Below are 22,809 nucleotides of genomic sequence, written 5' to 3'. Positions count from 1 at the left end.
TGGTTAATTCTGTCACAAGACCTATTGCATATGACCTATTGGTCGAGCAAAAAAAAAAACCAAACAACATTCTATCCCAAGAAAGCAATTTGTAATTTGACTCAATGTCACTAGTCAGGCTCCGAGTGTCAAAATTAACCAGAAACTTAAAAGAAAGGCGGCTAAATCTGACTAAATACACCAAGGAGGAAAAAAAAATCAAAGGCAGAACATAACAAGGCACTTGTGTATTATACGCAAAACACTCAAGTTTACGTTGTGTAAAACTCGAGAACAAACCGGTTTCTTTGTTAGTTTCTTTCAGCTTAGCATGTGACAAGACAAGTGAAAGAATAGGTGAGAAATATACAATTTGGGTTATATATTTGAACATTAGGGGGGAGGGGTAAAATATTTGGACAGTTTGAAAACAATTCTTACTTCATAACATGCAGAATAATTGTGCCTAACACATTTAGCATGCAGACCAGCTATACTTACCCCCCCCCCCCCCCTAATGTGCAAATATATAGTCTAATTTTGTTTCTAAACTATTACTATATTTTCATCATATTTTGTGATATTTCATTCAAATTGAGCATCAAAGAAAAAGGTTCTGACTAAATGAAGCACTTGAGTGCTCGGCATATAATTCACAAGTACCCTTAACAATTATTAAATTGAATACTTTCCATTTTAGACCCCTTTATATTCACCATGCACAATTCCTAGATTTTTTTTTCGGGAATATTCCGCCAAGACTGAGATATTTCTAATGATCCTATGGTATTGCCATTGTGAATTTGACATTTTGCATGAATTCTGCTTGATCTCTCCTTCTGTTCTGCATTCTCAATGGTTGAACAACTTTTATTATTAAGTCAAATTATAGAAGCATAGGCAAATTTTAGGTTTACCTGAGGCAGTCGATCATTCCTTAGGAAAGTCAAGAGACAGTCGATCATTCCCTGGGAAAAAATGAATACTTGCTCTGCAAGTATTCATGCAAATTTCATATTTACCTGAGACAGTCGATCATTCCTTAGGGATAGTCAAGAGACAGTCGATCATTCCTTAGGGAAAAATAAATACTTGCCTTGGACCCATGAAATTTTTCAAAACGAATAACTCATGTCTCGCAAGGGAAAAAAGAATATGACCATACTCATGGATAGCCTATTTAATTCTTTTAAAAATTACCAATTTATAAAAGAACAAACGATTATTCATGACTACAGTAATTTTTAAATAAAGTTTTGCTTAGAAAATTTGATTTCTTCCATGTGATATTCACATGATTTTGAAGAAGTCCTTTTAAAAGTTTAAAGAGCTATTGCTGACTATGGTAATGACTTGATATTCACCAAGTCTGACTGAATTCGGATGCGTATCGTGCACATTTTCTGACTTTAGTTCTAAGTTTCAGTGTCACACAATTTTAAAAAGAAAAAAATTGCCTTTTACAGATTCAATTTGAATATGTGCGAAAATTCATGGTCCATGCAGCATGATTTCATAAAGACACTGAAAACCTTCACAGGTTAAACTGCATTAAGATTGCGAATTTCGCAGTTGATGAGAATGCAGCATTGATTTTTTTTTTTTTTTTACAATTAGGGAATTTTATGGTTAATTTACAGAACCAAAGGCAGACATTAAACACATCATATAACAATCAATCCTTTTATCTGGGGCAACGTTATAGCATAAAATCAATTATTTCTGTAAAATTTATCAAAAGCTAAATGTTTTTTTTTTAATTACTCTCCTTACAGAAGCTTTGCCAAACGTATTCATATTCTTGAAAATTATATTCCATCAAACTTGCATATTTTCCTAAGAGATAATATCACCAATCCCGGGAAGCTAGTCCGTTTAATAGTTACTACATGCGAAGAGACAAAATGCCGTGTTAAAACCTCTGTGACAACATGCGCTTCGAAGTGATGACTGGCATCAAGCAAGGCTTTGTTCTTTCACCTTTTATTTTCGTCCTAGATTTAGACTACATCTTTACAGATAAATGGGCATGAAATCTGAATTGCAAGAAAGCTTCTCCAGGATGTAGATTTTGCCGATGATGTTGGGCCCACAAAAGCAGAAAAGCAAAAGCTTCAGGACTTTCTGAACAAACTCGTGAATTAAGCTGAAGCATTCGGATTACGCACCAGCGTTCCAAAGACTAAAAATTATGTCAATTAGCAATTTACCGATGAGAATCCGACTATGAGATAAAGACATTGAATCGGTAACAGACTTCAAGTAGTTATGGGACACAGTAACTTCCAGTGGTAATTCTGAATAAGTATTACGCACAAGAGCAGCTTAGCCAACGTGGCAATTCAGACTTCTACCAATCTGGAAATCCACAGCATACTCATTGAAGCTGAAACCCTGACTCTTCCAGTGCAATGTTGTGTCTGTTCTAAGTGGGATGCCTACCATGAAATGCCTAAATCTGACCTCCAAACATGAAAAACCTTTTACCACCTTTGAAAATACCTGTCACGAGCAACGAAGAGATCCGTACTCGCAGATGCCAGCAAAAAGTCACCTCCATTCTGAAGCAACTGAGATGGCGATGTCTAGGACATATTCTTTGCATACCAGATAGCAAATGCTCCTCCACTGGGAGGAGCATTTACACCAGAAAATGGCAGTTTTCAGAAATAAAATATTGTCATTTATAGTCAACAATTTTTATTTAAAAAATGGAAAATAAATTGTATTTGATTTTTGTTTCTTGCTTGTTGACTAAGGAAGCCGTTCCTTGGCTCAGGAGCAGAGGCCATACAAGGAGCAGAAGAGCTTAAGTGAGCAGTAAATTCATTTAGGGAGGGGAGAAAAAAAATATTCAAAAAAAGTAAAGGGTTCTATTTCTTTTAAAATGAGAAAAAAAGGCATAAACAACAATTTTACTGAGAATAAAACTAACTTAAAGTTGAGAACCCTTGATTTTTATTTTAACTTTACATTTACAAGAAGCCATGTCTGTTGCAACGACTTTCTATGTAAAACAAAATGCCATTACACAGAAAGACGGCAACAGATACAGGCTTACACAGAAGTTTTTCGATATTTACTGCTCAGCTCTTTTTTGTCGACCTAGAAAAGAAAGAGTGCGTTAATTGATTGTAGATAAAATACATGTAAAGAAGTGATAAAAAAATACATAAACAAAGAACAGGGCTAAAACATAAAACTGACCCTAAAACAGAAAGAACCAAATTAATATTCAGTCCTCTACAAAGTTTGAGCATTAAAATGCCCAAATGGTTGACTGCTTCCCTCGAACGTGAAAGATTATTACGAAAAGCAGAAGAACAAGCTCTTTTTGCAATACATTTTTACTTCTAAGACAAACCAAAATAAAAGTTACCATTCCTAAATTTTAAAGAGTTCATAGTGAATTCTTCCAACAGACTAATGAGACTTACTAAGAGGGCTGGGAGGAGGAGTATATGGTGAGGGTCCCTTGTAAATCTCCAATCAAAGGTATTGGATACTTTTTACTTCTTTTACTTCTAAGATTAACCGAAACAATAGTTATCATTCCTAATTCAGTGTCAAATGGCAATTTTTTCTCACTAGACAGTTTTTTTAAAACACGTTTTTCAACTTTTGATTACTATGGGCGGTGGTTTGCTCTTTACTAGGTTGCAGCTGCTGCTGCAACCATGATTGAAAGGGGCACTGGAATTTTTTTATTGTTCCCATTCCTGCCCAGACAGCAAATACATTGCTTGACATTATATGTGATTGAATTCATCCAGGAACAACCATAATGTCTACTGTACTGCTTACAGTAGATTAAACACACTAAGTTTTCAGCATGTAACAGTTAACCATTTGTTAAATTTTGTGGACCCTGTGACTGGGACCCACACACAAAATATTGAACATCTATGCCATTCAGTGCACAAACCAATTCCCAAGCATGGGAGATCTGACAACCACATGACTGGTTATCTTGTTAAGTTTTATGGGAAAACTTATTTTTCCCAATAAAGAGGCAGGATTACATCATTTGTAACTATAGGCAACTGAGCTCTACAAAACTGATATTCATCAGCCAGTTCAAAAATTACCTTGCACCATTCAATACACCAGCCAATTACTAAATTAAATCATATATATTATCATCTTGTTTCATGACATTTCAGCAAAAAGTTTAATCATCTGTATTTATTATAAATTAATCATCTGTATAATTCAATCTGATAGTGAAACTGTTAGATCATTCTAGAATAAAAAATGTAATTTTTGTATCTATTTTCATAAAATTTACTCTCAATTCTGTTTTTATGTTTTATTTTCTCAATTCTGTTTTATTTTTACTCATTTTTTGTTTAATGGAGCAATAATGTAATATTGTAAGTCAAACTTACAGAAACATGAATTGCTATGATTTAAAAAATGAAACCAAATTGAACAAAAAATTAAAATGAATTATCAAGTTTAACTTCAAATAACAAAAAATTATCTCAAACAAGGGTTGGACCACCAGCTCTTAGAACCTCCTAAAGCCTATGGTGTCATTTACATTCTACTTATGAAATGGTGGGCGTGAGAGGGGGGTTAGTTCCCCTCCAATCACTTTCAACTATTTAAAAGGTTGAAATTAAACTATTTCAACAACCTTTCAATTTCCAATCAAATGAGCCCTTTTTGAAGTTTTCACGAAAACGCTTTCTATAAAACCCTTATATCTCCCCAGGGTATCAATTACAACTCTTACCCTGAGGGCTGTGGGGGAGTTGTCATCCTCAAAGACCTAATTTCCAGAACATTCAACTACGTCGAACAAAATGCCTATCAAAAAATTTTGATTGGATGTGTTTGGCGAAATAGTGGGCGCAAGAGGGGCGTTAGTTGCCCTCCAATTACTTTCGATTATTAAAAAGGGCACTTGCCCTTTGAATTTCCAATTGAATGAGCCCTTTATGAAGTTTCTACGACAACACTTTCTATAAAACCTTATATGCTCCCTGGACATAACTTACAACCCTTGTCCTCAGTGCTGTGGGGGGAGTGTCCTCCTCAAAGACATAATTTCTAGATCTTTCAACTATGTTGAACAAAATGAATATCTCAAAAATTTGAATGAATGTGTTTGGGGAAATGGTGGGCGTGGAAGGAGTTTTAGTTGCCTTCCCAACACTTTAGGCTATTAAAAAGGGCACATGCCTTTCCAATTTCCAATCGAATGAGCCCTTTTTGAAGTTTCTACGACAACTCCTTCTATACGAAGTGCCCTAGTCTAAAACAAAAAATAAAGAAATAATACAATGTGCCCTAACATCGTTCTTTACTTAGGCAGAGCTATTGCACTGCCTAAAATAGGAAGCTTTTTTGAATGTGCTAAAAACTTTAGTATAAAGAGCAAGCTATTGAGTAGGGGGGCAACCACTTCATATACGGAATATTTTCAGTTCGTTTGAGTTTTAATGTTGTTCCTTACTTTCAGTTAATTTTTTTTATTCAGTTTCTTAGAGCGAGTATCCAAAGCAAACCCAAGAAAAACAGACTTTCAATTTTAATTTCCAACAACATTTTCAAAGATAAAATTTCTTGGAAGCGTTATTACCCGAAATAGTAGATGGGTACCCCGTGATATGGCAATCCGTGAGCCATTTCTAGTCAAGTCGAGGTAAATAAAATCGCATGCATTCCTTCAAAGAAAATGTATTCCGCCATTAGTTTTTATATACTGCACGTATAAAAAAATACTAATAATTCGTGAAATTATGCTTATATATGTTTTTACAGTGTATTTTGTCAACGTTTCTTGCGGTACTTATCATTGAACTATTTCTATTTAGGTTAGGTTAAAACCCTGGTAAGGGTTTACTAATAGTATCTTCTAATTACTAAGGTAATTACTAATAGTATCCAGCTACTTCACCCCCCCCCCCTACTGCATATTTTTCAAACATATTCAATATTTTAGAAAGAGTGTCCTCGCCGAACCCAAAGAAGAAAAATAAAGGTATAATAGAAATAAAGGTGTTTTAATCAATAATAAAAACAACGTCAGTTTAAAGAAGAACTATAATTAATTTTATCAAGTTCAGATGCAGCTGAAGTCTTTCGTTGTTCCTGATTTCGTTGATTTTTCGTTGCTTACTTCGGCAAAGTAGATATCCTTTGGTTGAAAGATATCCTTAGTGGTTGAAAAAATCAACCACGACATAAATTTCTGGCAAAAGAAAATGTTTCTGAAGGTCCACAGATTTTATTTGGAAGCTTTGTTACCTGAAGTTGTGGACGGAAGTGTCACGTAATATGGCAATCCGTGAGCCATTCCTGGGCGGGTCGACTGATAAATAAAACCCTCACATATTCAGGTTAGGCTATCTAGGTTAGTTTCTAGCTGAATTAGTTTATATTTATGTATGCAATTACTCTATATTGTGCCTAAATATATGTTTTTTAGTGTTCCTTGTCATTAAAATTTGTCTATTCAGGTTAGGATAAGACTAGCCCCCCCCCCCAGGGGGCTAGTTGCCCTCCGATCTTTTAGGTCAATTAAAAAGGGCGCTAGAACTTTTAATTTCCTTTCGAATGCACTCTCTATCGATCTTCTAAGACAATTATTTTGATACGATCACCCCTGGGTAAAAAAATTAAATAAAATGCCGATCAAAGGCATGTAAGAAAAGACTTGCTTAATCCGTATGATTTGTACGATTCATCCTTTTTATTCATGGATTTAGTTTTTTTTTTTTTTTTGTATCTAACATCTCTAATTATGAAATTGTACCTGTTTAATTCTGAGTAGTGCCTGACGAAATTTTTTTACTGGTGATGTCTCGAGCACAATGACGTGTACAACGTGGTAAATCATTTCCCCCTCAATTTACAAATGTTAATCAATAATTACAATATAATTGACAAATATATAATGACAAATAATTACAATATTTTCAAAGATATAAATATTGGACCTTTCAACTACACTGAAAAAATAGCCCCAAAATTTTGGGGCTACTTCTGCTCTTAAAATTTAAACAAATCAAAATAGCGTAAGTGTATCCAAGCTATCAAAGAAAGTGAACAGATTTTTTTGCAAATGGTATCAAGTTTTCTATTTCGGGTCATCTAGAAGAGGTATGAAACTAAATTAAACACTACTATTTGTGTCCAGACATTTTTGTGTCCAGAATTTTTGTTGGTGTTGTTTAGACCAGGGCACTTCGTATCGAAGGAGTTGACGTAGGAACTTCAAAAAGGGCTCATTCGATTGAAAATAAAAAGGGCTGATGCCCTTTTTAATAGTCGAAAGTGATTGGAGGGAAATTAATTCCCCTCCCATTTGCCTTTATGTTTAAAAACTAAATGTTGCCATAAGACTAAATCAAAATACACTGTGTTAATGCTAATTCCCAACAAAGCATCTCAGCAGCATCCCAAGAACGACTGGGGGTATTATGTTCAAACTTTCAGGGCAACTTCTGCTCTTAAAAGTTAATCCAATCAAAATAGCGTAAGCGTATCAAAGCTATTAAAGAAAGTAAAAAGATTTTTTTGCGAATGGTATCAAACTTTCCATTTCAGGTCAACTAGAGGAGGTCCAGATTGTGTCCAGATTTTTAAAAGGGTGTATGATGTAAAACATTGCTGAAAATTTTTCTCCAGCATACAAATAGCAGGCCCAACTATAAAATCTTTAAAAAAACGAAAAGATTTAAAGTACTATTTTCTTTTTCTCTGAAGACAATGTCAATATAAAACGAATAAAAATTAAATAAAAAAAAACTTTTGCCACAAAATAAGTTTTTCAAAGAAAAGTATAGAACTCCATTAAACAAAAATGAGCAAAAATACAATCAAATAACCTACCAAACGTGAAACTACCACAAATCACCATCGATAAATAAACGAAACTCAAAACGAACAGAAATTACAATAAATAACCCAGTCAAACTCAAAACAAGCGGAAATTAACATGAGTTGGGCCCAAAACTCCTATGCATTCCCAAGGCCAGAACATAACTTGCCCTTTACTGAAAAAAATACAAATGAATGTGCGTTGTCAGTTTAATATAAATATACTGATATTTAGTAATCGAAATGTTAATATTATTTGATTTATTAAAGTTATAAAATTAAAAACATTTATATTTTTTTCAGTAAAGTGCAAATTATGTCCTGGCCGTGGGAAGGCATAGGGGTTTTTAGCCCAATTTATGTTAATTTCTACTCGTTTTGAGTTTCCCTCGGTTAATTATTGTAATTTCTGTTCATTTTGGGTTTCATTTATCTATCAATGTATTTATCTATCATTTATCCACACTGATGTGTGGTAGTTTCACGCTTGGTAGAATATTTGATTTTATTTTTGCTCATTTTTTGTTTAATGGAGTTCTTTACCTTTTCTTTGAAAAACTTATTTTGTGGCAAAAGTTTTTTTAATTAATCACACAGAAACACAGATTCGTTGGATGCATATCTTTTTATAACAACTGTTTTCTTAGAGTTATCATTTTTCTTAGAGTTATCATTTTTCTTAGAGTTAGAGATATTGCTTATCATTAACAAAGGTTGTTCTTTACTTACAATTGATTAACGTTAAGTGTTTGATATAAACCAAAAACTATTCACCAGTAAAAATGTCAGGCTACATACCAGTAAAGATACGGAATCTGCTTCTCAATAAAAACTGAATTATCTGGGTCCAATCGAAACCAAGTTGAAAATGTGAAACCATCTTCTGAGGGCCATTTAGCAAAGGCTGGTAGCAATAAAGCCTAAAAAGGTGTTGTCATTATTGAATTTTCAGCGAGTTAACACAGTACAATATTAAATCCAACAGGTAAAACCATAGACAATAAAATAATATTAAATAAACTAAAGAAGGTTTTTAAATAAAGATAAAAATTTAGTTGCGAAAAAACTGTAAAATGCACTCTGCCTTTTAAAGTTAAACAATTGCTATTTTAGGCCAAAAGATCAAACAATGATAATTGATAATAATAATAATATGTCATTTTCCTTTACATTTATAAAACCAACCTAGTTCTCTTACCTACAAACACTCACTGAACAAACTTAGAAATACATTTAATTCAAGTGACGTGGAAAATGATATGGCAGCAAATTCTGGTTCAAAATTCGTTCCAACTTCCATAAATAGACATTTCAAAAATTAAGTCAGCATTCACGAACTTAAAAAGACCAATTCAAGCTACAATAAATGATGTGAGTTTCTGAAACCTTGATTATTTATGTACTTAAATTCCGATCAATAAACTCTACAAAACACAAACTGAACCATTTTTTAGGATTATATACTCCTATATAAGAAAGAAAATACTAAAAGTAACAGTCAATCTGTCGCTAGAGACCTGATGAGGTGTCTCTCCCCAAACCTTTGTTTCTTTTAATTGTTCATGTGGTGGGACAAAAAATTCTTTTTCTTCCAACGATTTATCTAGTCCAGTTTTTTGATTTTACAAGGTATGGAATGCATTAACGACCACATTTGTTTCTTTTAATTGTTCTGGTGGTGGGAGAAAAACGTCTTCTTTTGTTTTGGCTTGTCTTTAGTCATTATGGAAGACAAAACGCAGAAGCTTTGTTTCTTTTAATTGTTCAGGTGGTGGGGCAAAAACTCCTTTTTCTTCCAACGATTTATCCAGTCCATATGTTTGATTTTCAAAGGTATGGTAGGTATTGATGGCCTTATCCATGTCAAAATCCAAAACCCAATCATCTATTTATCGGGTACGGTCACAATCGAGTTCTATCCACTGTATTCTTTCCCTCAACCTCGATCTGAATCATGAATTCTGTTTGCCAATTTATGTGATGTTATCTACGTTCAGTTCATCCAATTTTGGCAGTTTGTTCCACAAAATACCCCGCCCCAAGGCCAGAGACTAGTCAGGACGACCATTGGCGGAGAAGTGACTGAAATTAGAAGTAGTAGACTCCTGTTTCTGGATGGGTATTAACATGGGAAACAACTCTCAGGGGCACGACTTGAAGGTTGTCATCATACCCCCATTGCTCTGCCTTATTGCAAAACGCAGAAAATGAAACGACAAATCAGTACAAACAACGAACAAAAATTGCAAGCAATTCTAGATGACAGCATATATGGAACTGTAGAGAAGTACACCCTTTTTCATTTCAAAATTTTGTCTTTGTTAAAATTTTGGCAATGGGTTCAAGGAACTCTCACGTATCATAATCCTTCTCGATTTTGGTCCAACTTCAATTCAAAACTGATGCCTTCCTGTTTGCCTGCTAGAGAGAAAACTTGAAGGAACAACTGGCCATACCAGCAGGCAGCCTTCTCTAACATTGACAATGTCAGCACACACACATATATTATAGTATAGCTTATTGGTTGTCCAAATGCTTTTAAAACTTTCATTGCACCACTTACTTTATTTTCTTTGGTATTATTTCCATTCTTTCCATTGTAAAGATCATCATTTAGTAGTGTCAAGGGTTAATTTAAAGCTGAAATTTCGGAAGGCTAATTGCCTCCCGGTAAGTTATAATGTTGGTAGACTCCATGATGAGAATCAGAGAGAAACTTTCCAGGAACAGTTGAATGCTAAATTTGAGAGTTTGAAGTTTGATAATGTGAAATATGGTTGGAATAATTTTAGAAAAATAATTTGTGAAGTTGCTGAAGGTGTCTTAGGGAAGAAAGCTAAGACTGCAGCTAAGAATATTAGTGAATATCTGAGAGATAGATCATGTGAAAACAACAGGAATGTAAAGAATGTGGAGAAAGCATTAAAATATGAATTAAGGAGGTGTGAAGTGGAGGCCATGGATAAAATTGCCGAGGATTTGGAAAATGCAGCTAGACGACATAATAGTAAAATATTGCACTGGCATGTACCGGCAACATGAATGATTATGCAATACCAGATAACGCAACATTCTTGAAATTCTCAAAATTTTCGGAAACCATGATGCATATTCTTGGAATGATGCCAAAAAAAGGTTTTAGCAACTCCAATAGTACTTCGGGGTAGGGCTGTGAGGGGATTAATTGAGGCCTTACTATTTTGTATTGTAGTAGTCCCACTCATTTGCTAATTTGGTAATTTGACAAGTTCATTTGGCCTCCATACGCTACCGATTTCGGTGGATTTGGTAGTTCTGCCACAGTAGTTCCACCTACTTGTAAATTCGGTGATTTAAGGTGTTGATTTGATTCTCTATCGCTATTATAGAAGGTAACGCTACTGGTACCTTTTAACTGACTTAGAAAAAGGACATTCTTAATTATCGTCCCAGAATATGAGCATTTAATGGTAATCGAAGGATGAAAAATGATTCAGGAAAGAATTTATTTTTCTTTTATTGAGTACTTTTTGGAAAATTGAATGAATAAATAATTGGATGTAATTTCAGAAACCACAATTTAAGTTTTATTTTTCGTTTAATTAATCTGCAACTGAACTATTAAAAATGAAAGCAAATTATGTAGGCTTTTCATGGTTTTGATTTAGATGAGCCAAACACTGTTATCCACACTGTTGTATCGTTTTAGTGTTAAAGTAGCTGCTAGATGTCAGTATTTTTTTTTTACTCAAAATGTATGATTCTATACTATAACATTTGATAATATCTAACGAATTGAAATGTATTAGTTAACATTTTTTTGTTTCCAATTTTTTAGTTTTGGTGGTTCTAGTTGTTATGATTTTTTTTTAAAGTTTAGGTAGAATTTTTAGAGCTTGTCATTTCTTTTCTCGTTTATTTTTTCTTTTTAACTTAAGTTTGGTCATTTGAATTGTATTGCTATTTTACTTATGAATAATCTTTTCATATTCCCTTATTTTGGTTTTTACTGATCCAAGGCATCGTGAGCCTATTCCATAATTTTCCATGAAATCCATTCAGCTCAGTGCATTTTTCTTTCTTTTGTTTTAGTTTTGGCCGCCATAGATAATTATGTTTTTTTTAAAGTGTTCTTAGATTTTTTTTTTTTCATTGTTTAGTTCTTTTAATTTTTTTAGCATTGTATTATTTTAATAATTAAAATCTTTCTTCTAGCTTTGTGGTGGGGAATTTGATATGGATTTAAACTCTGTCATTCAAGATAACAAAAGTATTTTGGACATGCTCAATTTACTAGACTACTGCCCTGCCAATTTACAGGTATGTTTCAAAATTAAAGAATTCCCAATTCGATTGGGAGAAATATTGCTTTTTATTGAAAGAGCTTTTATTACTTTAATGACAATTCATATTTTACATTCTCTTTGTTAGGAAACTTTTTTGTACTTCTTGCCGAATATTATCAGGTGAAGCTTCACCTCCTTTGTGTCATTGTGTGGTCAATCGGTCATTGAATTTTGGGAAATTTTTGACGATATCTTATCACAGCCAGACTGACCAAACTATAAAGGATTCGCATGAGAATATGTTAATATAAGGATAGCGCTACTGTAACTTAGAGTTATTTGTTTGTTTTCTGTAGCCCTCTGTGTTTTTTGTATCTTTTTTTCAGAAAACATCCTTTATAACATTTTCTGATTTAATTTTTTTTTATTTCCACTTTTTCTGGATTTACCGAGCTTATCGCTAAGCTTTGGATGCTTGGCTATATATATATATATATATATATATATATATATATATATATATATATATATATATATATATATATATATATATATATATATATATATATATATATATATATATATATATAAATGTATAAAATATATATATATAATAAATATAAGTATATATATAATATATATATATATATATATATATATATATATATATATATATATATATATATATATATATATATATATATATATATATATATATATATATATATATATATATATATATACATATAGTAAGTAAGTCTACTAGCTAAAGGAACCTCAGAGCCGGATAGACTTATTGAATTTCTATTCCCCTTATAGTTGAATGATTTAGCCGTTTCATCAGTCTTAAAGCTCAAACGTTGAAGAGTATCCTTGCAAAGTGCAGAAAAGGCTCAGCAAGTCATCCGAAAAACATAACTAAAGAAAGATCAACTCTTTTGAAGATAAATGTACAGTTCAACTTATACGGAGCACCGGTAACATGATTATTAAACAAAACTGAAACTGAAAAAGTCAGAGCTCCTTGGCGTACACCTTTCAGAATTGGAAATAGTTGACTCCCATATTTAATTCCAGCCTTCAAATTTCTATATAACCTCCGAGCATCAACCCCTCTGAATGGACAGGATGTAGACACAAAAGCAGCCAGACTGCTTCCGAAATAATACCTGGGGGCAATTCCCTTTGACTTTTTAGCAGGAACCTAGGCATATGGCTCATTGTTTCAATAGGGATCATGCAAGGATTTCAATATTTATGATTAGAGGACCAAAGTGGTCCCGTAGCACCTTCAACACCACCACCGCTAGATTTTCTGTATAAGAAAAGTAGGCAGGTTTATTTCTTCATCAATCGGCCTGAAACTTATGGAACAAGTATCTTGAGTCAATTGGACACTGATTTTCAGAGGCATACGCAACTTCCAAGCCCTATCTACCATACACACATAAGTGTCCATATTTGCTTTAAATTTGATAGGCCCATAATTACAGTCAAGGAGTAAATTCTAATAAATCTTAACCTCCTATCCTTACTTGTCCAGGCAGTAGCAGACTTCATAGTTTCAAAATTCAGGGATTTTCCGAAGTACGAAACTAAAGCCTTCTAGCACCTGGAATGTAAAAGTAAACGGCCTAAAATTATGTAGTCTCCTTGGCTAAAAGTATCCATCATCAATATTTGCACATTTGATAATTGGTCATTTTCCCCAACAGTTCAGACTTAAACACCTTAGCGAACAACCCATTAGTCTACCTCAGCCCAAATATGTCCTTTGGTTGTCTCCGTGTGTCCTTAGGATGTCCTTGAAGCAGAATAACGCAAGGATATTTAATATAAGTGATTGGAGAAACAAAGTTGGCCCATGGTCCATTAGACACCCTCCCCCTTTCCTTCCACTATTTATCAGAAAAGAAAGCATAAGCCTATGTTTCTACAAAAAATACATATAGGTTACCTTTGAATGGATAGCTCAGTTCTCGTTGGAACTTGCTAACTCTATCCAAGCCGTGTAAATTAACTATTTATGAATTCTTTTTCTTTATTAATCAAAGCAGATATTCTGACTACGGGGCCAAGAACATTTCATAGCAAATTTTTATTTACCATTTCGAAAAAACAGCTGTCTCGCAAGCCTAATTTTCTGCAAGATTGAAGCTTACCACTGGATAACTGAACAATGTTTAATAAAAGAAAAAGTTTTGGCTGTATCACTTGGGCATTAGATATACTAACTTGAAAACTTTTCGTACTTGGACTATTACGCTAAGCTTCAAAAACTATTTAACAGCATCATGCATGATTTGCTGCGTTCGAACCATCTACATTATACTGAAGAAAATTTTAATCAAATCTCTGTAAAGTACTCATTCTTTTTTCGCCTTTCTTAGGTCTTAATAGTACTGTTTATTTTTCTTTGAAGTTCCTTTTGAAAATATCCTTTTCAAACAGTTCGTGGTAACGAGCTGTAAGTAAGGAGCGACCCGGCTCAATAGTAACCGAAACTCTAAAAAAACGGAATTTTGATACCAATAGATACATCAAAAGAATCAGATTTTTATGCTGATTTCAAATATTTTAAGTTTCATCAAGTTTAGTTATACTTATCAAAAGTTACGCGCCTGAGAAAATTTGCCTTATTTTCCAAAAAAGGGGAAAACAACCACTAAAAGGCATAGAACTCTAATGAAAATAACACCATCAGATTCAGCGTATCAGAGAACCTTACTATAGATGTTTCAAGCTCCTATCTGCAAAAATGTGAAATTTTGTGTTTTTTGCCAGAAGAAAGATCATGGATGCGTGCTTATTTGTTTGTTGTTGTTTTTTTTCTCCAAGGGTGATTGTATCGATCCATTAGTCCTAAAATATCGTGTGAGGGCTCATTCGAACGGAAATTAAAAGCTCTAGTGACCTTTTTAAGTAACCAAAAAAAATTGGAGGGCAACTTGGCCCCCTCCCAAGCTCATTTTTTTCACAAAGTCACCCAATAAAAATTTTTAGATAGCTATTTTGTTCAGCATAGTTGAAAATCTAATTAGTATATCTTTGAGGATGACTTAATGTTCCCGGTGGAAGGGCTGCAAGTTATAAACTTTGTCCATTGTTTACATATAGTATTGGTTATTGGGAAGTATACTGGTGTTTTCAGGAGGAATTTTTTTCTAGTGGGGGGCCGGGGTCGGAGTAGGGGTTACGGGGGAGTATCTTTACATGGAGGATATTTCTTTGGGGAGAGAAACATTTCCATGAAGGATTTCACAGCATTCCCATCATTATTCAAAAAAACAATCAGAAATTAAATAAAAAATAAGTTTTTTTCAACTGAAAATAAGGAGCAACATTATAACTTAAAACGAACAGAAATTATTACGCATATGAGAGGGTTCACCCCCTAGTCAATACCTCGCTCTTTATGCTAAAGTTTTTTAGTACTTTCAAAAGAGCTATCTATTCTAATTAACTGGCCTTTGTGATTCAGGACTTTGCAATTCATACAAAATTCGAACTTTACCGTAAAGAGCGAGATATTGACTAGGGAGCAAACTCCCTAATATATGTTATAAAAACATACGAATATAGAAATTCGTTACGTAAATTAATTCGTAAGTTACGTTAGAACAAAATTTCGAGAAAGCCAATTAGCCAAAAAAAGAGAAATTAATATGCGAGTTTCGATTTAATTGTTCATGTACGGTGAGCCAAAATCAAAGATACATGTTGAGCCAAAATCAAAGATGCATTAATTCAAAAACGTTCAGAAATTAACTGAAAAAACAAGTTTTTTTCAACTAAAAGTAAGGATTGACATTAAAACTTAAAACAAACAGAAATTATTCCGTATATGAAAGGGCTGTCCCCTCCTCAACGCCTCGCTCTTTGCGCTGAAGTTTGACTCTGTCTCACAACTTTATTTTTTAAGACAAAAAAAACTTTAGCGTAAAAAGCGAAGCGTTGAGGAGGGGACAGCCCCGTTCATATACGGAATAATTTCTGCTCGATTTAAGTTTTAATGGCACTCCTTACTTTCAGTTAAAAAAACTGAATGAGGGCAGTCAACATTTGGCATAGAATAACTAGGGAGGTGGCTCATTCATCTATAAATTTGACGTTCTAGTTATTTTTATGAGGGCCAAGGGTAAATGAAGGGCAACCAGTTGCCCTTCTATGTGATTTTTACTCCTGGCAACTGGATCACAATTGTAAGATGTCCCTTTCATTTAAAATTATCTAAAAACAACATATTTGTCTTCACGGGCCGCATGATCCCCCCAGCCTGTTATCAGACACAAATTTGGCTATAATGGCGTAAATGCACGAGCAAACATTTTGTAGCCTCTTGCCTTTAAACTTACGGATCAAAAACCAACAACTCAGACCAAAAATGACTTACTGGACCTGAAATATCTCTGATCAGCCCAGACATAAAGAAATTACAGGATTTAAACCATTCTCAATTAGCGAAGCCCAAAACGACTTAACTCACACGGAATTTTGCAGATCAGCCCAGATCAAATAGAGCTACCGTACCATACTTTGAATACTGTCGATAGTTACGAGGCCCCATATCACCTAGGCTTCGCAACTTAGACCAAAAGACGTTCTGGGCTTTAGAATACATTCCATAATCGATTTTTTTATTTATTTTTTTATTGAATTGAAACTTATGGTAGATGTTCTCTGGGCCAAGAAGATATCAAAGCACAAGCAATTCTTTCTTTGGCATTTCCACTCAACTTGAAATTTACAAAGCAAGTAGCCTGGAACTACGAACTGAAGCCCTAAAGCTCTTTAAAAATACTTCTCATTCAAATTCACCGGCCCTTGCGTTTCATGAGTGGTTCTTAAAGAATTTAAAAAAAAAAAAATAAAACTTTAGCGTAAATAGCGACGGATAAGGAGGGAATTGCTTCATTAAGATTGCTTGTCTTTTTGGAGGTGTTTCTTCCCTTTTTTAAAATCAGGCAAATTTTTTCAGGGTCCTAGCTTTTGATGAGTAATATCGAACTTAATGAATTTTATATATTTGGAATCAGGATGAAAAGCCAATTCTTTTGATGTATTAATTCTTATCAAAATTCTATTTTTTAGACCTTTAGCTACTATTGGGCCGAGTCACTCATTACTTAGAATTTGTTACCACAAACTGTCTGATAGGCCAATTCAAAATATTACTTCAGCAAAATTTACAGGGTGTTTCACAACTTACTAATTGTCATTTTAAGCTTTATTTAGACATTAATTTTCCATAATTTTGAATGAAATGGAATCAAGAGGAAAAGTATTGACGAAAAAATTTATCATATCAAAATGGTAAAACTAAACTGAAAGTCAAAATGTGTTGTAAGAATTTTTTTTCCAGTAAACTTGAAGTTTGATTTTTTTTTTTTTTTTTTTAACCTTGATGACAAATAAAAAGACACTATTTGAACTTCTAATCGCTTTCAAAAAGACACTCTAGCCTTTCCAAGATTTGAGGGAGTCGTAGCTCCACAGTGATTTATAGTGATTTACGTTTTTTTTTTATTTGATCTGACATATATATCATTTGAATTTCTGTTTTTTTTTTTAAGTTTTTATAACTATTCATCAATAATAATTTATGTTCGTTTTAAATTTCACATATTATATGGCTTTATTTCTGCTCATTTCAAGCTTAGTACCACTGATGCAAATCATGAAGCCAAACTAAGACAATCCACCAAAGAAAACTTTGACTTGAATTAAAGAGAAAATAAGAACGGTTCCAAGATGAACCCCTATGAATATTTAAGGAACCACAAAAATATGAATTTATAAAACAAAGATATTTTAGTTTCAGGACATTCCTTTTTAAAACATTTTGAGCTGTTGCACTTCCAACAAACAACTTTCTAGTACATTGAACATGCACCACCTGATTTAATCACTTCTATTCTAAAAATTGTATTACACCAATAGTTATTAATAGCAAGCAATTTTCTTCTGTTTTTTCATTTTTTTTTTCTGGAGTTAACTCCTGATGATAAATTTTAAGTTTTCAGTGCTTTTTTGAAATAGTGATGGGTGAAAGAGTCAAAGAGCTACTTATTGCTAATCTCAAAACTTGTTGTACTACACTAATGAAGCCGACAGGAATAGATACACAGCTTCCCCTTTTAGAATAGTGACCTCGTCTCAATTCTAAAATTGTTATGGTTGATGAATGCAACTTCCAGGAATGGATGTATAGCCCGAATTACGGTCCTGGAAAGTTTTTATTAGCTCTTTCTTCATTTGCAAGGCTTGAAAGGTTTAGGACAATATGTCACAACTGGAAAAAAATCAGGCTATGCTTAATCCGAATCCCCCCCCCCCAAAAAAAAGAAAAAAAAGAGAAAAATGTTGGGGTACTGACACCCATTCAAAAAAAAGGTATAAATCCATCTTAATGCTTGACTTTTCGGCCACATGCAGTCGAGTTCGACATAGTTTTGTCTATAACCGGCATCCTCAGTGCACTGTGCAGGATCATTAGTTTGGTCTTCTGTCTTGTCTGGGCTGTGATCTTGCATTCAGTATTCTTGTTTGGCTGAATCGGGATTCAGGTTGTGTTCATGACCTTGGTCAGGCCTTTGACTTGCTGATTCATGAGTGGATTATACATGATATGGGGTTGTGCAGTGAGGATCCTTTAGTTCCTGCTCCAATATAAGATATGTATAATATAAGAGCTAAGCTAAAGCAGCTATCTTCTGTGGGTAATATTTTGTTGATGATTAAGACTGACCTTTCTACAAACAGTAAGTCTGTACTACCAGTTAAGAAGGGTATAAGCCTGGGATTAATCTCATTTCCAACCACTTTTAATGACAGGATAAAGATCCTTCAGAGCTTCATTGCTGAGGCACAATTCGTCAAATCAACATTTCAGTCAAATCAACACTTCAGTTGCTGGATTTTTTTTTACAGGGACAAGAAGTTACCTTGTCGCCCAACCGTGTGGCAACAGGGATCGATCACTGAAAGCAATAGTGCCGAGCAGAGGATCAAGCTACTATGCTACCACATGATTAACATTATAATGAAAGTGCAGTCGAAATTGCTTCTGGCTTGCATTGCTGAAAGCTTAGATCTATCTGTGATGGGATAAATTGATAGTTTAATATATATAAAAAAAAACTTGATGCAAAAAAAAAAATCTGCAAGAACATGATGTGACAGATTGTGGCACCCTTGTTTTATCACAATGAATTTCTATCACTTGTGGTCCATCAAAAACTACTTTAGTATTGTCCTTTAACAGGTGAACATTTGGCCAGAACAAAATCACCAACTTGAAGCCATTTGGAATCAAAAGGTTTAAATCTTTTGACTTACACAGCGGAGTGACTTGGCACTTGATGTTGTGCATAAACTAATATCAAATACATCAGAACTTTTTGCCTTTAGGTCCATCTGTGGTCCTTAGTGGCTGTGATTTCTTGGATGGAGGGGACTAAGGTCTTAATCTTGGTAACTTCTTTTGGCTGCTTTCTTTTCTTTATCTTGGTGTTTTTCTCCGTGAATATCCACTCAATCCCTGCCTTGTCATGAGTACCACTCAGGAATTTTCTTCTTCCCCTTGAGTGGCTTTCCTGTCGTAGAATGGTGACTGGACCAGCATGTGAGAAGAGTCTGATCTCTTTTGGCAGCCTTAAAACAGGATCAAAGGAAGGATTTTATGTACTACAACTCCAACTGTTGATGAGTAGAGATGCACTGAAACTGAGCAGCTTCCTTTCAGTGATTTCTGACAGAAGAGTTGCTGCATCTTGAAGTATACCATGATTGAAAAAGTCAAGTCCCATGGAGTAGAACGCTGCCAATGTGTTGGAAAGGCTGGAATTTTCTTCAAAGAAACAAAATCAAAGCTTTACCTTGTCATAGACAGAAATATTGTATCCAGGATTTAGGTTATGCCCCTGATGGACTTTGGATGGTAGCAATTACCATATTAGGAAAGAGCATTAGGCACATTAAGGAGTATGTTCATTTTTTAAGCTAACAAAATAACCACAACATTAAAAAATTTACCTTAGGCAAGAGAATTGAACAGGGTGATCTAATTTCAGGCTAAACTAAGCTCCCCAGAGCTAAATTATGCCCTAGGAATGTGTTTTCAAGCTCCTGTCTCAACCCCTTCCCTATTTCTACAGCTTAGAAAAATACATAGAAGACAGGCCTAACTGTCTTAATTTTTGAAAAAAACTATTTTTTTCCTTAATTTTATTGTAAGTCTAATTTCCTTTGTTTCAAGGTTTGCAAAACAAAATTCTAATGATTTGAGCAGGATATCAAGCCATACTAGATTTTTTTTTTAAATTTAACTTGCAATTCCCCAAATTCTTTAAACCCTTATAGAGTAGGATCTACTAAAGCTTGTGTGTGGTGTAGATCTACTTCTGAAAGTTATATTTTGATAACACAAAGTTTGTACAGGTTCATCAATGTCAGCATCCTTTGGAGAGGGAAGACAAAGAGATAGTTCAAAATATCTTTTAAGGACATAGTATAGGATCAAAAATATTCCTGAGACTTTCACTCACCTAATTCAACTACTTTCCAATAGACATAAGACACCCCCTTTAGAATTTTATCCTATGCGATTCCAGTTCCTACAGCAGCTGGGATGAAACCTTTGGCCCTTTACTGTCAAGCAGAGATCAATCAACTGGGTAATACGACAGAGTTAGGGCCCCTCTGAAGGAGATATGTTAATAAAATATAAGTAGTAACATTAGATGACTTATCTTATGTTCTGTCCAAATACCATAGTCAGTTTTCTGACAAATCACCATCTGGGACCATCTCACATGATGGTCCAAGATATAGCTCTAGGAATATGTAAAAACAAAAAAATCTTATTTTATAATATGCAGCCCGTTTCTGTTAATCAAATTAACATGTTTCCTTCAGTTGCCATCCATATTTTCAAATCTTTCACATAGTATTTTTTATCCATAATTGAATTATAGTCACTCAGGCAAAACTGGATTTCATGAACTAGGTTTGCTGGATTTCATCACCAGATGAAAAACAGCAAATAAATAAATTATTAGGGCTAAATGAATTTAAAGACCAGGCTAGAAGACCAAAAGATGTAACATTAGGATGCTGGCACCAGTGCTTTGACTAAATTATTTTTCTATAGAAGTGTTAAAGAAAGTTTTGTTGAAGAATTTTATTTCAGGATAAATTTACCCATTAAATTGGATTATATTATAATTTGGATTCAGGTGCAAGCTAATTGTCCACCACTTGTAACAAAATGGAGGGATATTAATTTTCTGGATAGACTAGGAATTTTAACAGATGTATTGGGACATTTTCTTTTTAGGTGCAATGATTTGGTGAATTTAAGAGGAGACATGTTTCATGGTGGTAGGAATGTTGACCTGCTACTGGGATTCCTTAGATCAACATCTCCTAGATATATAGGGGCAGTAGGTCTCATCCCCAGCCCCCCTTGTAGTTGTAGAAATTTTGGGATATCCTCATTTAATTGGAAATAGAAAGTTTGTGATACTAATAAACTTAACTAAAAAGTGATGGGAGATCAATCAGGCCCTGTCCAAAAACTAATTTTTTATATATGGTCCTTTTGTTCCTCCTTAGGACATCTGATCAAAATCTTGAGGTACTTGTTCTGTATTTTCTTAGAGGATGCTCAATTTTGCATGAGGGAAAATTTCTATGGGAGGGGGTTTTATCTGCAAGGGGGAAATACTGGCTCCCTACACAAATATACATATATACAGGATGTGTGTTTATATATGTGAGGGACCATTAATGAGGGGGAGGGAAGAGGTTTTGTGCATTATCAGAAAAGCAACCATGATGCAGAAATGCATTTCTACATGAATGCATGAATACCAGAAATGCAGTCATTCGGTTTGGAGCACATAACTCTCTGTGCCAGTATTGTTTTGAATCCAGCAATGGTTCAAAACAACCACTCATATGTAGTTATATGTAGTCATGGTGAAAAAGATCTGGGAGTCTTGGTCGATGATAAGCTCAAGTTTAATTTTCTGGCACAGTCTTTAGTAACCAGTACCAACCAAACTTTTGGTTTAATAAAAATAACATTCCACAGCAGATCTATAGCTGTGATCACCAAACTCTTAAAGGGCCTGTTCAGACCAAAATTGGAATTTGGGATGTGTGTTGCTACTCCAGTAAATAAGGGTGGTGTATCAATTCTACAATCAGTACAGTGACATGCAACTAAATGCATAAAGAGATTTCAACATCTTACATATTCTACCAAATTACATAAGCTCAAACTACCATCTCTCACATATAGACATAGGCAAGGAGATGTAATAATGACATACAAGTTAGTACATGAACAGAGTGTGACCCCCAACCTATTCCAGACAGGTAATTCACCAAGTGCTAGAGGCCACTCCTTGAAGCTTTATTGAAAACATGCTAACACCAGGCTGCAAAACAAATTCTTTTCCAGCCATATAGTCAGCCTATGAAACTCCAATTGTCAGAATCCTATTATGTTACCCAGTGACGAAGCCTTTAAGTCTGCAGTTGAAAAAGACTGGTACAAGAAACCTTGGCTCACAATATGGGATGCACCTAACGAGTTTAGTTACCATTATCAGTGACTGACATTCACAGGACTTGTCCTTATTGCTGGCAAGTGCAATTTAAGGTAATGATAGATAGATAGATATTTATTGCAACAAAAGCCACTTTGGGCCACGACAAAAGATTACAA

The 22,809-nt window shown here is 34.1% G+C and overlaps 1 protein-coding gene and 1 long non-coding RNA gene across 2 annotated transcripts in view; both read right to left on the bottom strand.

The window, feature by feature from the left end:
- Positions 1-22,809, bottom strand: part of LOC148941649 (26S proteasome non-ATPase regulatory subunit 1-like) — a 775,304-nt gene that overhangs the window by 463,287 nt on the left and 289,208 nt on the right. The gene's annotated exons all lie outside the window — the stretch shown is intronic.
- LOC148941650 (uncharacterized) overlaps positions 2,663-22,809 on the bottom strand; it is a 35,621-nt gene continuing 15,474 nt past the window's right edge. The window contains exons 2-3 of the long non-coding RNA XR_016143254.1: positions 8,608-8,729; positions 2,663-3,084 (exon numbers count right to left, since the gene is read on the bottom strand). This is a non-coding gene — a long non-coding RNA (uncharacterized LOC148941650). The remainder of the gene's footprint in view (positions 3,085-8,607; positions 8,730-22,809) is intronic.

This window comes from Artemia sp. Qi Xiang Cuo, chromosome 18 (assembly GCF_049724085.1).
Source record: "Artemia sp. Qi Xiang Cuo chromosome 18, ASM4972408v1, whole genome shotgun sequence".
NCBI classification, from domain to species: Eukaryota; Metazoa; Arthropoda; class Branchiopoda; order Anostraca; family Artemiidae; genus Artemia; species Artemia sp. Qi Xiang Cuo.
Note: the sequence above shows the minus strand (reverse complement) of the source record. Positions and strands in the feature narration are given on the sequence as shown.